This window comes from Peromyscus californicus, unplaced genomic scaffold, assembly GCF_007827085.1.
Source record: "Peromyscus californicus insignis strain IS unplaced genomic scaffold, ASM782708v3 Scaffold_19__1_contigs__length_69161282, whole genome shotgun sequence".
Taxonomy (NCBI): domain Eukaryota; kingdom Metazoa; phylum Chordata; class Mammalia; order Rodentia; family Cricetidae; genus Peromyscus; species Peromyscus californicus.
In genome coordinates this window covers 33,006,935-33,020,565 of record NW_026294491.1, presented here as the reverse complement: position 1 = coordinate 33,020,565, position 13,631 = coordinate 33,006,935, and positions in this window count along the sequence as shown.

Below are 13,631 nucleotides of genomic sequence, written 5' to 3'. Positions count from 1 at the left end.
TTAATATGCTGAGTTTGTAGCCTGTGTATATAATGACCAAGGCTTTACTGATTTTGCATTTTAATGTGTCTCTTCAACTTCAAAATTGTTATCACTAAAACTCCAAAGATGGAAAGATTTGATGTATTTAAAGTAGAAATTTGTTTTGTTTAAATTGAGAGCAGAGTCAATAGTAGACTCCCCCGTTTACCTATTGGGAGCATGTTCTAAGATACCTAGGGGATGTCTACTGTGCAACCTGGTTCTCAGGGCAGATGGGCATGGTTCTGAGATTTGGGTCTTCATCTCTTCTATGGGGAGTGCTGGGTGTTTCTGCAAGAAATTGAGGAGCTATTATCCCCACAATGCAAACAGAAGATGGCATTGTTTCAGGGTATTTTGCTGTACTCACTGATTTTATTCATGTTTCAATCCAATGGAGATCGACTCTAGCAGGGTGTTGGAAACAGTTTCCAACCTGAAGTTGTAATTAATGATGCTAATTGAAATGAAGACAGCCCTATGTCCAGAAAAGGGGCAAGAGTCACGGTGACTGCATTGTGATCCCGCCACGAACAGCAATCATTTAATCATCGCCAAGCGTTTCTGAATCCAAGTAAGAAAAGGAGAGAGAGAGAAAAAAAAAAAAAAAGAAACTTAAAAGCGCTTGCCATATTCTTAGTACCATTTGCCTTGACAGGAAAAACAACAGCCTCTTGCCTCCTCAGCTTATTCCTCATCAGCGAACTCTTCCCCAAACAAGACACTGCACATCAGCCATTTGGGATCTCTTCCATCCGTGTTGTAATGCGCTCTTCCGTGCAGTTTGTACTCACTGCAGCATGTGCCGACGCCAAGAGCAAGGCGTTGGTAATCTGGGCGCCCACAGTTGTGATGAGGCATCTTCAGTGCAGTCGTCCAAATCAAATATTTGGCTGCGCTTCTTCAGATGCGATATCTCATATTGTCACTGTGGTTCTGGCAGAGCAGGGAACTTGGGCAGGAAGGGAAGAGCCTAAGGGGGTGGGGGTGTGGAGATGAGGGAAGGAGTGGGGGAGGGCTGAAAAGAGGCGCTGCCTGTGTCAGAACTTCGAGCCTTCCGGTCCCACCCTTTTTTCTTCTCTGCTGTGTCTGAACAGGAGCCAGGTCTGTATGACGCTCAGACAGATGAAGGACAGTATGGAGGGTGCTTTCAGTCACCAGAGACTTCGCCAGCTACTCTCAGACTGTTGGTATTTTATCATGATTTTATATAGTCCACTTCTCCACTGGCGTACGTGATGGTGATGGGTTGGCATGCTTTTGACTAGCACCCTCCAACGAATGTAACCATTGATGTTTATTATTTATTTGTTTGTTTTTTATGATTGTTGTTTGAGGCAAGGGTTCTGGAGCTCAGACTGGCCTGGAACTGAGTCCTCCAGGGATTTCAGGCTCACCCTGGCTCCTTTGGTTCTTGGGTCAAGGCGGGAAACTAGAAGAATAACTCAGGGGCATTACTAACTTCTTTCTCTTCAAGGAAGAAATCCTAAGACGGAGAAGAGCTGGTGGCTGAGACAAGGAGTTGAAGCAACAGTTTCAATATCTTCATCTGTTCCTCAGTCTGCTTCTTGGCATCCTCCACAGCAGTAACTGCTCACCGAGAAAAACTTGACTGACCCACGAGGAAGCATGACCTCGTATCAGCAAGGCACCACATTGTGGGGGGCAAATTTTGTTTTGTTTTGTTTTTTTTGTTTTTTTGTTTTTCGAGACAGGGTTTCTCTGTGTAGCTTTGCGCCTTTCCTGGAACTCACTTGGTAGCCCAGGCTGGCCTCGAACTCACAGAGATCCGCCTGGCTCTGCCTCCCGAGTGCTGGGATTAAAGGCGTGCGCCACCACCGCCCGGCGGGAAAGTCTTGGGGCTCGAGGGATGGTTCAGTAGGTAAGAGTACTTGCTGTACAAGCACAAGGACATGAGTTTGAATCCTCAGCACCCAAGTCAAATGCTAGGCCTGTAGCACTAGCATGTGGAGGTGAAGACAGGGGGATTCTGGGAGCTTGGTGGCTACCCAGCCTACCTAAAATAGAGCTGCTAGTCCAGTGAAAGACATGTTCTAAAAGAGTAAGGAATAAAGCAAGGGAGGGAGACTGATGCCCCATTCTTGTCTTTATATGCACAACACACACACACACACACACACACACACACACACAGAAAAGAACCACACTTTATTATTTAGTTTTATTATGTATGTATATGCTCAAGCACACGAACACACATACACAGGTATGCACTCATGCACACGCGCGCGCGCGCACACACTTACCCACCACACAGAAACACACTACACTTTATTCATATTTAATTTTATTACCTGTGTTTATGCTCAGGCACATAAACACGCATACACAGGTATACACACACACACACACACACACACACACACACACACACACACACACACACACGTATGTGCAGGTACCTGTGAAAGCCAAAAGAGGCCATCCCATTGCCTGGATCTGGAGTTAACAGGTAGTTGTGAGTCACTTCATGTGCATGCAGGTAACTGAACTTGATTTCTCTGCAGGAGCAGCAAGCACTGTTAACTGCTGTGCCAGCTCTCCAGGCCAGCTCTCCCCATTTATGATAAAAAGAAGAAAAGGACAAATCAAGGGATATCTTCAATATCTGTCATAAAATAAATATTTTGATTTTTAGTTAGGGCAGAAGATTAGTTATGCAAATATTAATTTATCCCCAGTGTAACTGTGATGCTTCATTCATCATGCTGTGTGAGCTTAAGTGGAGCAGGTTAATTCACTCTCTTGTAGCAACTGCTCTCACCATTGTTACTTGGGGTTCTGTCCTGTGGCACTGGGTTCTATTTTCTTCCTTTTCATTCTAAGTCAAATGGCTCCTCCAGAAAGCCTGGAATCTCTCATCTTTCACCCAGTGGCTTTTGCTTTTTGTCCTCATCAGCCTCGCTGCTTGGAGTTTCGAATGTCCTCTTCATGTCATTTCTCATTCTTGAGATCTAACTTTCCTAGACCCATTGGAATGAGGCTGGAAGTTGCTTGTTCACTCATTGTCTAATGTTGCTGATGTCTTGACTGGGTTGCTGACCTTTAGAAACTCTGTAAGTCTTCAGATTTTATCTACCAAACATAGAGTAAAGTTTTACATTTTGGTTTTCCTTAAGAGTTCTCCATCTGAATGTAGTGATTTATACCCAGTTCACAAACTGACAGAGATACCAACCTCATAGAGAGTCAGATGGCTAGAATTGGTGGAATAAGGGAAGATACTCTTAGATTTAAACAAGAAAAATTAACCTCAGTAGGCCCATAGATAGATAAATGGGTTCCTATAAGATCTTCTGAACAAAGAATAAGAGCATTATAAAGAGCAGGTTGAAAATGCCATATTATGGAGATATGGTTATCTGAATAAAAGGATGAACTAAAGACCAGGTTGCTTTGGCAACTATTAAAAATGTATTCTGTGACTTTCAAAGCATAGAGTAACTGCATCAGTCCTCCATCAGGCACCCAGTCCATAATTCAGGACACATTTCCTGAGCACGTTTTCTGTACTGGAAGTTGTATCTCTTCAGAGTTAGTATGCAGAAGTGCTTACCTGCGTGTGAATGCCTTTGTATATTGAAGTCATGCACATGCAGTTAATTAAAATTATGTCTGCAAAGTAAAGTACAGCTCTGATACAATAAGACTTCTTTGCTTGGACAATGACACTTTGAGCATAAGCAAACATACACAGAGGAAGCATGGGAGAAGGCACAGCAATATGACAGTCTTCTACAAACCAAGAAGCTTGGGGCAAACCTCCCCATGTATTTTACTGAAGGAAAAAAAATATTGCATAAACCTTGACACTGGATATATAGCCTACAGAAGTGTCAGTTAGGAAATCTCTTTTGCTTGAGTCATCCAAAGGATGCTGTTCTGCCATGGCCATCCTAGTGAAATGATATAGCATTGAGTGTCATGAAGATGTGTCATGGTGCAAGATAAGTGTGGAGGGAGAAATCTCATACCTGCAGGTGTCTACGTGGAGGGCCAGAGAATGACAACTAAAGAATCTGAAATGGTATTCTAAAACTAGCCAAGTGGAATCAGCATTTTGAAATCAGGTTGGTGGTATCAAGACTTTTGTCATGCTTGAGGTTAATAGCAAAAAAAGAAGTGAAAAGAAAAGAAAAGAAAAAAGAAAAGAAAAGAAATGACAGACTGGACAGGCATCCAGGAACGGATTTTTGTCAGTTGAAGGTTGAAGAGATGTTAGGAGAGAGATGAAAGGCAGAAGAGGTCCAGGGCTTTGGGGGCACAAAAGGTGGCCAGAGGGAGAGTGAGTTAAAGGTAATTTTAAATTGACTTCAGCATTGAAGGCCATGGGGTTAGGCTGTAGCTCAAAGGTTGAATATATGTGCAACACGTGAAGCCTTGGTTTTCAACTGTAGTACTGCTGAAATAAATGATAAAGGAAAATAGTTGAGGAGCATAGCAAGATTTCTGGCAAGGGGTAATGCCAGATAAATGTTGCTTTCATGGCTCTAGGTTTGTCCTGGGGAAAACTGATCCATGAGGCCTTTGGAAGATAGATAGGATGGGGTTGATTTTCTTCTTTTTTTCATTCAAAATGTTTGATGAGTGTCTGTTCTCTGTCAAAGATTGGCAGCACATAGGGCTTTCCCTTTACACAAAATAGACTACCAGAAGTATTTGGAGAACTATTTAAAAGCATGTGTTTCAATGGTAAGCATTGTCTGACCCACAGTTGACATGCACCAAATCAGAGAACCTGATAACAATAACGGCTGATTGTCATGTGATGTAATTTGCTGTGAAACATTTAACTTTTCAGATCACTGTGCTTATTAAAAAAAATATCATCCTATTCAAATCTCAGATATCAAAATTTACAGTAAATATTACACATACAAAAATAAATAAATAAATAGCCCTGTAGCTGAGTAAAAAAGATTTGTGGAGTAGACTTCCTGGGGAGAGTTATGAAAAAATACTTCGTTTTGACTCAATATTCAAATGTTCAGGGCTTCAGCCCGCATCCCCTCTCCCCTCCTGTCATGCTGATAGATGCTCCTTCTACTCTCAGAAATACTCTCTCCACATCGGCTCCCATCATCCCTTATCAGGGTTAAGCCCATGCTACTGGATGATGTTCTCTCTCAGTTTCTTCCTGCTGACAGCCAAGTTCCTCACAGCTTATAAGAAGGCTCCTTCTTTCCATTTTTGCCTTCTGGTCTACCTTGTCTAACCATGCCTCTTTAAAGTGTGTGCATGTAACTCATTCTCTTCTATTCTCTTACCTTCCCACTGCATGCCTAGATAAACTTGGAGAAGTATATCTCCTGATTTCCAGAGACTATTGTACCTCTGCCTTTACCTCTAATCCTAACAAAATACCTGAGCCTTAGGCAGGACCATTTTCCTACTTCTCACTCAAGCATTCAGTCACATTTGGCACAACTGATTACAGTGTCTTTCTGAAATAAGCACATCCCAGGGTTTTTCTTTAAAATTCCCAATTGTCTTTTTTAAGATTCCATGCTGATCCTTTCCCATCATCAGGCTTTCAGACCACTGGTTCCCAAGGTTTAATATGAATAAAAACTGCTGTCACAGATTCTCCTTTTTTAGATTTAACGAGAATTGCTGTTTTTTTATAAGTCAGTCTGCTTGAGAGCTCCACCTTAAAGGTATGTTTATGAGGGATTCATATTGTGCCTGAATTGTCTTCTTTCCATAGCCCCTCCAGAGATAACACTCACAATTGTAATCTTTATGCCTGCGTAGACCTGGATGATCTCCAGAATCTGTCTCCACCCTATAACTGCCTGCAGCTTTCAAAGCTGTTGCACAGCCCCATAACTGGCTTCCTGGAATGACTCTGCAGAGATCACAGGCTCATGATGCCAACTACTTGGCACGTACCTGAATGAACAGTCAATGGCCAGGGTGAGATGCAGGTGCCTCATCCTGAAGCCAAGCATTGCTGTCATATATGCTACTCTTCTCAGAGACATAGCACTTGCCTTCTCTGTGGCTCCTATACATTTGGTCCTGGCCATCAATTCCTCCAGAAACTATTACTCATTTGTCTAAGATTCTGCTATGGTGTTCCATCGTATCCCAGACACCAATATGATAAAATTTAATACATTTTATTTTACTGTCTGCCTCTATCTCTAGAATTTAATTTTATTTATGAGTCTTTTAATGTTTTACCCATCACAGTACCTTTAGTATCTTATATAATGCTTAGTTTACAGGACTGATAATAATAATTAACTACTAAATGATTTCTCATAAAAAATGTAATGAAGGAAACTACTATTGAAACCCCCCAATTGCATGACAAAAGCCTCATCTGGAGAAAGTCTGTGGATTCTATTCCCATATAGAATATAGACATGATGTTTGGAGAAACAACAACTGTTTTCTGATCATTAGGATAAAGTAATAAAAAAGAACATGAAAAGAAGTGGGGGGAATGTGGTTCTTGGTTTATATATTTAAGCAACTTCCTAGAACTTACATCCTATTGTATAAAATCTTATTATATAAAAATGGTAATTTCTTCTATAATTAACTAAGCTATGATAGGTTGGGATTTTATTATTTGCTGCTCCAAATATTCTCAACATACACCCTTTAATATGGATAATGGATGATAATGGAGCATGGTTGTATAGGCAATAAAATATGATCTACACTGAGCATCATCTAGTCTAGGTGTAAGAAACTCTTTGCTTTATATAGACACATAATGAATGATTTGCTCTTGGCAGGTTAAGTGGTCTCTTGTAATTGTTTGCCACAGTTGCTGCAGAATGTATACCCATAGAAGAATGCTGTTTCTGCTGAAATAAAATGTTATTTACTAAAACCCAAGTTTAGCTGGAAGAATTTCTCAGCAGTTAAGAGCAATGGCTGATCTTGCAGAGGACCCAGGTTTGATACTTGGCATCCAAATGGTGACTCACAACTGTCTGTAACTCCAGTCTCAGGAGGTTCGATGCCCTCTTCTGGCCTCCGTGGGCACCAGGCACACTTATGATATACATATATATGCAGAAAAACACGTGTACACATAAAAATTAAAATAAATGAATCTAAAAATAAAGCAAAACAAAATGCCACATAGTAAGCCAGATAGAGCCTGTGTGTTACAGTTTGCTGACTTCTGGAGAGTAGTTATTCATAGTAACTGAAATATCTCTATAAACGAACAAGAGTGAAAATATGATGACTTGTCCTATATATGATGTGGAGGTTGGTCTCCTTTCCCCAAGATTTACCCACCCACTCATGAATGGCACATAAAGCATATAGCAGATGTCTTATGCAATTTGAGACCTGCTACATGCCGACTTGACCTTATTAAGCATCATCCTTGCTCATGATTGTTCTTTCCCAAAATGTTCAAAATTAATTTAAAAATTTTGATAGAACCCATCAAGCAATAAAATGTGTATAATTAACTTTTAGAACTTAGTAATTGATACCCTAACTACATGCTAGGACTTTTCTTTGAAAGGCTTCTATCGGTGATTCTAGAAAGGATATGATGGGTTTTATTTGTTTGTTTGATTGATTTTTTTCCTATGATATAGCACAAATGACATTTACACTAACATTTTTCCTTCAAAGAAGCTGTTATTAATAAATAGAAGTGAAGTCCAAGATAAATAGTTGTTCCTATTCTTTGTTATTTTGGAAAATCATGTAACAATGAACAATTGAGGAGTCATTCCTTTTCTCGTGCTTACAGGATGTGGAATATCATTGTTCATTAGTGTTTTTAATTGCCCAATGTCTATATCTTTGTCCTCCACCTCTCACTTCTAATTCTTTTTAAAACCTTTTTATTTATCTGTTTTTATTGTATGATTATTTTGCCAACATGTGTGTATCTTCACCACATGAGTGCAGTGCCTGAAGAGACCAGAAGAAGTCATCAGATCCCCTGGGACTCGAGTCCCAGACAGTTGTGAGTTGCCATGTAGGTGCTGAGAATTGAAACTGGGTCCTCTGAAAGATATGTCAGTGCTCTTAACCACTGAGTCATCTCTTCAGCCACAGCACTCCTCAATTTTAGAGGCAGTTATTTTCAACACCTTCAACTGTGTTTGGGGTTTGGCCTTTATTTTACTTCCATTAATGTGGATGACCTTTACTTTTCCACCCTGTATTTCCTTGATGCTCCCATTTAGCTATTATTTAATTCTTTCTAAAATGAAGTATACAGATTACACTTTAAATATCATTATCAATAATCAGATCAATATTAGTTATTTGTATTATTAAAATTTTAATCTCATAAAGGAGATATAAAATATTCCATAATGCTTTTTATCTCTTTTAATTTTTGTATTTATTTGTATTAGCAAATTTATTTGTGTTAGCAAAAAACTCCTCTGAGTGTGAGGGAGATTGTCATCCTCACAGATTGTGACTGTGGTTTTATTAGATATTGCAGTCTAGAAATTAATAAGCTTCTTTGATTTATTCTACTATAAAATAAACACATTTTTCTATCACTTGTAGGCAAAGTTAAATCCTTATTTTTTTTAAAGTTTAATAACACAGCTCCATATCTCTTTAAATAATTCATTTACATTAGTACCACATGACTTTGTTATTGTTGTTGTTCAAAGAGTTGATACTCTTAGAGATTTTTCTGAAATATTTGCATCTCTTTTTTTTCCCCTTTAGATTCTTCCCTGTGTTTCTCTTTCTGTTTGGGGTGGCTTCCTTCCTCTGTGACTCTCACCTCAGTGTCACTTTCAACCTTTTTGTGCTGATCTCTCTTTGTGTGGATTTATTAACAAAACAAAACAAAACAAAACCACATTCTATTATCTCTTTTCTGAAAACGCTATCATTTTCACTCCTTTTAAAGGTGCAGATTTCCAGCTCGCTGGGACTCTGTTTTTTCTTGCAGCCCAGTGTCTCCTCACTGTTGTTGAAACTAGCCGCTCTCTCACCAATGCTTCCGGGAGATCTGTGGGGCAGCTGGAGCCCACCTCTGCCTCTCACTGCTTTCAAGATTTTGATCACTGGGTATCTCCACTGCTATGTGATTGGTAGGACCTTTAGGTGCTTTCTTCCTCTTAGGAAATTTTTAATCAAATAGTTTCTGGAATTTATTTTAGTTTAAATGTTCTAAATAAGTATCCATCTCTTTTAATATTTCTTCTGCATTTACCCCCATCTCATGGATTCTAATACACATTTGTCAAACTTTTTAACATACAGGGACTCAACCCAAATATATATATATATCTCTATCTCTTTATCTATCTCTATCTATCTATCATGTTCTTTTCATTATTTTCATCTCTGTTAACTTTACATACTCTGGGAATTCTCTTCTTAGTTGTCTGCCACAGAAATAATCTTCCAGGTCATGATTCCTCTGTCCAGCTGCTTGAAAACTGCTCTTAAATACACTCAAGATGGAATCCAAGTCTTCAAAGACATCAGGATATTTTTGATCCTTCTACGATTTAATTATTCAAGGTTGTGTGTCATTGTCATTTTCCTAATAAAGCTGTGTTTTACTCTATATAAAGACCCAATCTCAGATATCTTATATGTACTTTAATTCTAATGTTTATATTATACTTTTTATATATTATACTTTTTAAAGCTGATAACAATCTATTTTGAGTATATTATTCAGCTACTTCAAAATCCAAGTCTGCTAATTGTAACAGGAATGAGTTTCATGTTCTTTTCTCAGTCTTTTCTCTTTTTTTCAGTAGGTCTTGGACTGGTCTGATACTTCTTTCCACTGAAGTGCTGATGAGTTTTGATATGCAACAGGGGAGTCTCTGATCTAGAAACACACAAAGCAGCTACTGCACACTAAGCAGCGGCTGCAACATCAGAAAAGATGACCTTCCTATGGGCATCCAGAACCTAGAACTCACAGCTTGGGTGATTCATTTCTGTATAGAATAAAGTATCTTTCATTGGATTCAGCTTGAATGGGTCACAAGGCTTTAGGACCAAAAAGTGACTGGATTTTAGCAGAGTCACTGTGTAAGGTACAATTAAATGGCCTTTTCATATTGGTCCCATATGCAGATCCCCATATATATATATATACACACACACACACACACACACACATATATATATAGTATGAGATGGTCTGCAATGTCTGAATGAATTACAATAACTTGTTAATAAATGCCCTGACCCATTTAGTCTGCATACACTAAGTCTATAACATTTCAAATCTAGTTCATGTGTATGATTTAAATTATGATGTTACACTTTGATAGAACTAAAATGTAAAAAAATACCAATTTAATATTTTAAGATATCAGAAGTATAAAACATTGTTGGAATGTTACAATAATAAGATAATTAATACTAAGACACCTGCCCACTTCTTTAATTTATACTTTAACATCTTTTGTTGACTAAATAAACAATACTAACAAGATAGTTATGAAAAAAAACAACAATTTTGTAGGTGAGAGATAGGAGTAGATTCTTAGACTGGACTAAGTTAGAAAAGCTGATTTATTAAGGTTCAATATAGATCCATTATGGTGAACCTTGTACATGGTTTCTGAAGTAAATAATAAATAACACAAATAAACAAAATGCCTGTAAGAGGAATAATTAAGGCCTTGTCTTAGTTTCAGTTTTTATTGCTGTGAAGAGAAACTATGACCATAGCAACTCTTATAAGTAAAACATTTAATTGAGGGGACTCACAGTTTTAGAGGTTCAGTCCATTATCATCATGGTGGGATACATGGCAGTGTGCAGGCAGATTGTCTGGAGGAGTAGTTGAAAGTTGTACATCTTGCAGGCAACAGGAAATTGACTCCTATACTGGGTGATATTCTGAGCACAGGAATCCACAAAGCCTGCCTCCACAGTGAGACCCTTCCTCCAACAAGGCCATAACCACTCCAACAAAGACACACCTCTGAACAGTGCCACTCCCAATGAGACTATGGGGGCCAATTATATTCAAACTACCTCAGGCTCCATCTCTAGCAGAAGGACCACAGCCAATTGATAAATGCTGAGAGAAGGACAATCAGTCTTCCCCAGGAATTGACCCCCTAGTAGGTTATCCAATACCCTAAAAACATAAAACATACACACATAAGCAACATTAAATTGACTTAGCAGAATATATATATATATATATATATATATATATATATATATATATATGAAAGAAAAGGAGGCCATGGACTCTAGACAGAATGGGGAAGATAAAAGAGATGGAGGCAGGAAAGGGAGAGGGGGAAGTGATTTAAACATAGTTCACTAAAAATTAAAAATAAATTGAACGATTGCATATTACCACTACAATTTTCTTCCTTTCTTCGATTGCTGTCCTCTTTTTCTTTCTGAGACAAGGTTGCCTTACATAGCCTTAGTCTCAAATTTACAATCCTCTTGCCTTGGCCTCCAATGTGATGTGATTATAGCCAAATAATGTGATGCCCACCATCTTCTCATAATTCTATATATGTATGCTTTTCATAGTTTTTGATTAAATAAATTTTCATACAATGTATTTTGATCATGCTTTTCATTCCTCCATCTCCTCCCAGATCCTCACCACTTCCCTACCCACCCAACTTCATATTCTCTCTCTCTCTTTCAAAAAATGAAAATCAAAATGAACAAACAAAATAACCAATAGACAAAAAATGTTAAAAAGTAAAAACATAGAGTTTGCTCTATGTTGACCAACTACTGGTTCTGGGTCATCCTGCCACAGAGTATATATACCTAGTGATACTCCATTGGAAAAGACTGGTTTTTTCTTTCCCAGAAGGTATCACTTGCAAATAGTTTCTTGGCTAGGAGTGGGATTTTGCATCCACTTCCCCTCTGTAGTGCTGGGATTTTGTCTGCTTGGGACATGTGTATGACCTGTATATGCTGCCATAGTCTCTGTGAGTTCCAATGCACATCAGTCCTGTTGTGTCTAGAAGACACAGTTTCATGGGAGTCCTTCATCATCTCTGGGTCTTACAATCTTCTGCTATTCTCATCCAAACAGAACCCTGAGGAGAGGGGTTTGATGAAGGCATGCCAGTTAACACTGAGTGCTTCAAAATATCTCACTCTTTGTACACTGTCCAGGGGTGTTTCTCTTTGTTAATTTTCATCTACTTCAAGAAGATTCTTTGTTTGATACAAGTTGGACAATATACTGGTCTATAAGAACAGCAAAATGTCATTAGGAGTCATTCATTTCTACACAAATGAAAGAAATTTAAATGGAGTTTGCCATATAATGGGGAGACAATGCCCAAACTAGATATCTTTTGCAACCAAGTAAAACCTCCAGTGCCAGGAATGGGTTAAAACTTGGGGAGTCATTGGCCAAGGAAGTCTCCAATAGACTTCTCCTTCAAACATCACAGGCTATTGCCAAGCCTATTGGTTGGTTAGTTTACACAACCTGTTGGTAAGGCTCTATTTCTGAAGACAACACTCCCTTATGTAATCATGGAGAAGTTGAGGCTGGTGCCCAGGTATAAGCTTAACCTGTATGGATTAGAGTTCATGGTACTGGGAGATACTCTGCATGATACTAGAGGAGAAATTTAACCATCCATTTCACACAGATACAAAACCAGTAACCTATAACAATGACTTCCCTGAAAGATACACTGGTGCAATAGTGGCATGAATGTTATGGGAGTAACTAAACTATTTATTTATTCATTCATTCATTCATTCATTCATTCATTCAGTTATGGATTTAAAGCCCCTCCATGTGATGTAACCCATACCTCACACTGCTAAAGTAAGCAAGAACCTGAGACTATATAAGTTGTGAGACCAGGGGAAAATTATATTTCTATAATTCTATATTTAAAAAGAAAACATCCTATTTCAAATAAGTAGGGAAGTAGACCCAAAGTGGTAGCTGGTATTGATACCAGGGCTTTGTGTCTATGTCAGTATTAACTGAATAACATAGGGGAATTATGGGCCTCTGACATATCAAATGTAAGGTGGCGTATGTTATTACTGCCTCTGGAAGCCTTCTTTGATTCTTCTATAGGGTAGGAATTTGCTTCATGGCTTTTAAGAAATCTTGATATTTTTTCTTTATTTTTTAAAATTATTTTTCTATATTATATGTTATTCATTTTATTGTCTGTCTTCATTTCTTTCTTTAGGTAGTTAGGTGGATTGAACCAAGGCTTCACAAGCACACATGTACTGTACTGCATCTACAGCCTTTGGCCATCCTCCTTTTAGATTAAACTCACAGTTTTTTATTTTTTTCTGTTTTAAAAAAGATTTTAAAAATTCTTATTTTATGTGTGTTTTGTCTGCATGTATGTGTGTGGTACACATTCATACCTGGTGGTTATAGAGGTCAGAAGAGAGTGTCAGACACTCTGAATAGAGTCATAGAGGAATGTGAGCCACCATGTGGGTGCTGAGAACCAAATCCTGGTCCTCTGCCAGAACAGTAAGTATTTTTAATTGCTGAGCCATCTCTCTAGCCCCATTATATATTTTTTTTCTTATTTGAATAATATGACTCATAGTATTTACTTACTGGAGTTGGCATTATTGTACTATAGTTAAAAATAATCCTGTTGCCTGAACATTTTCACTTA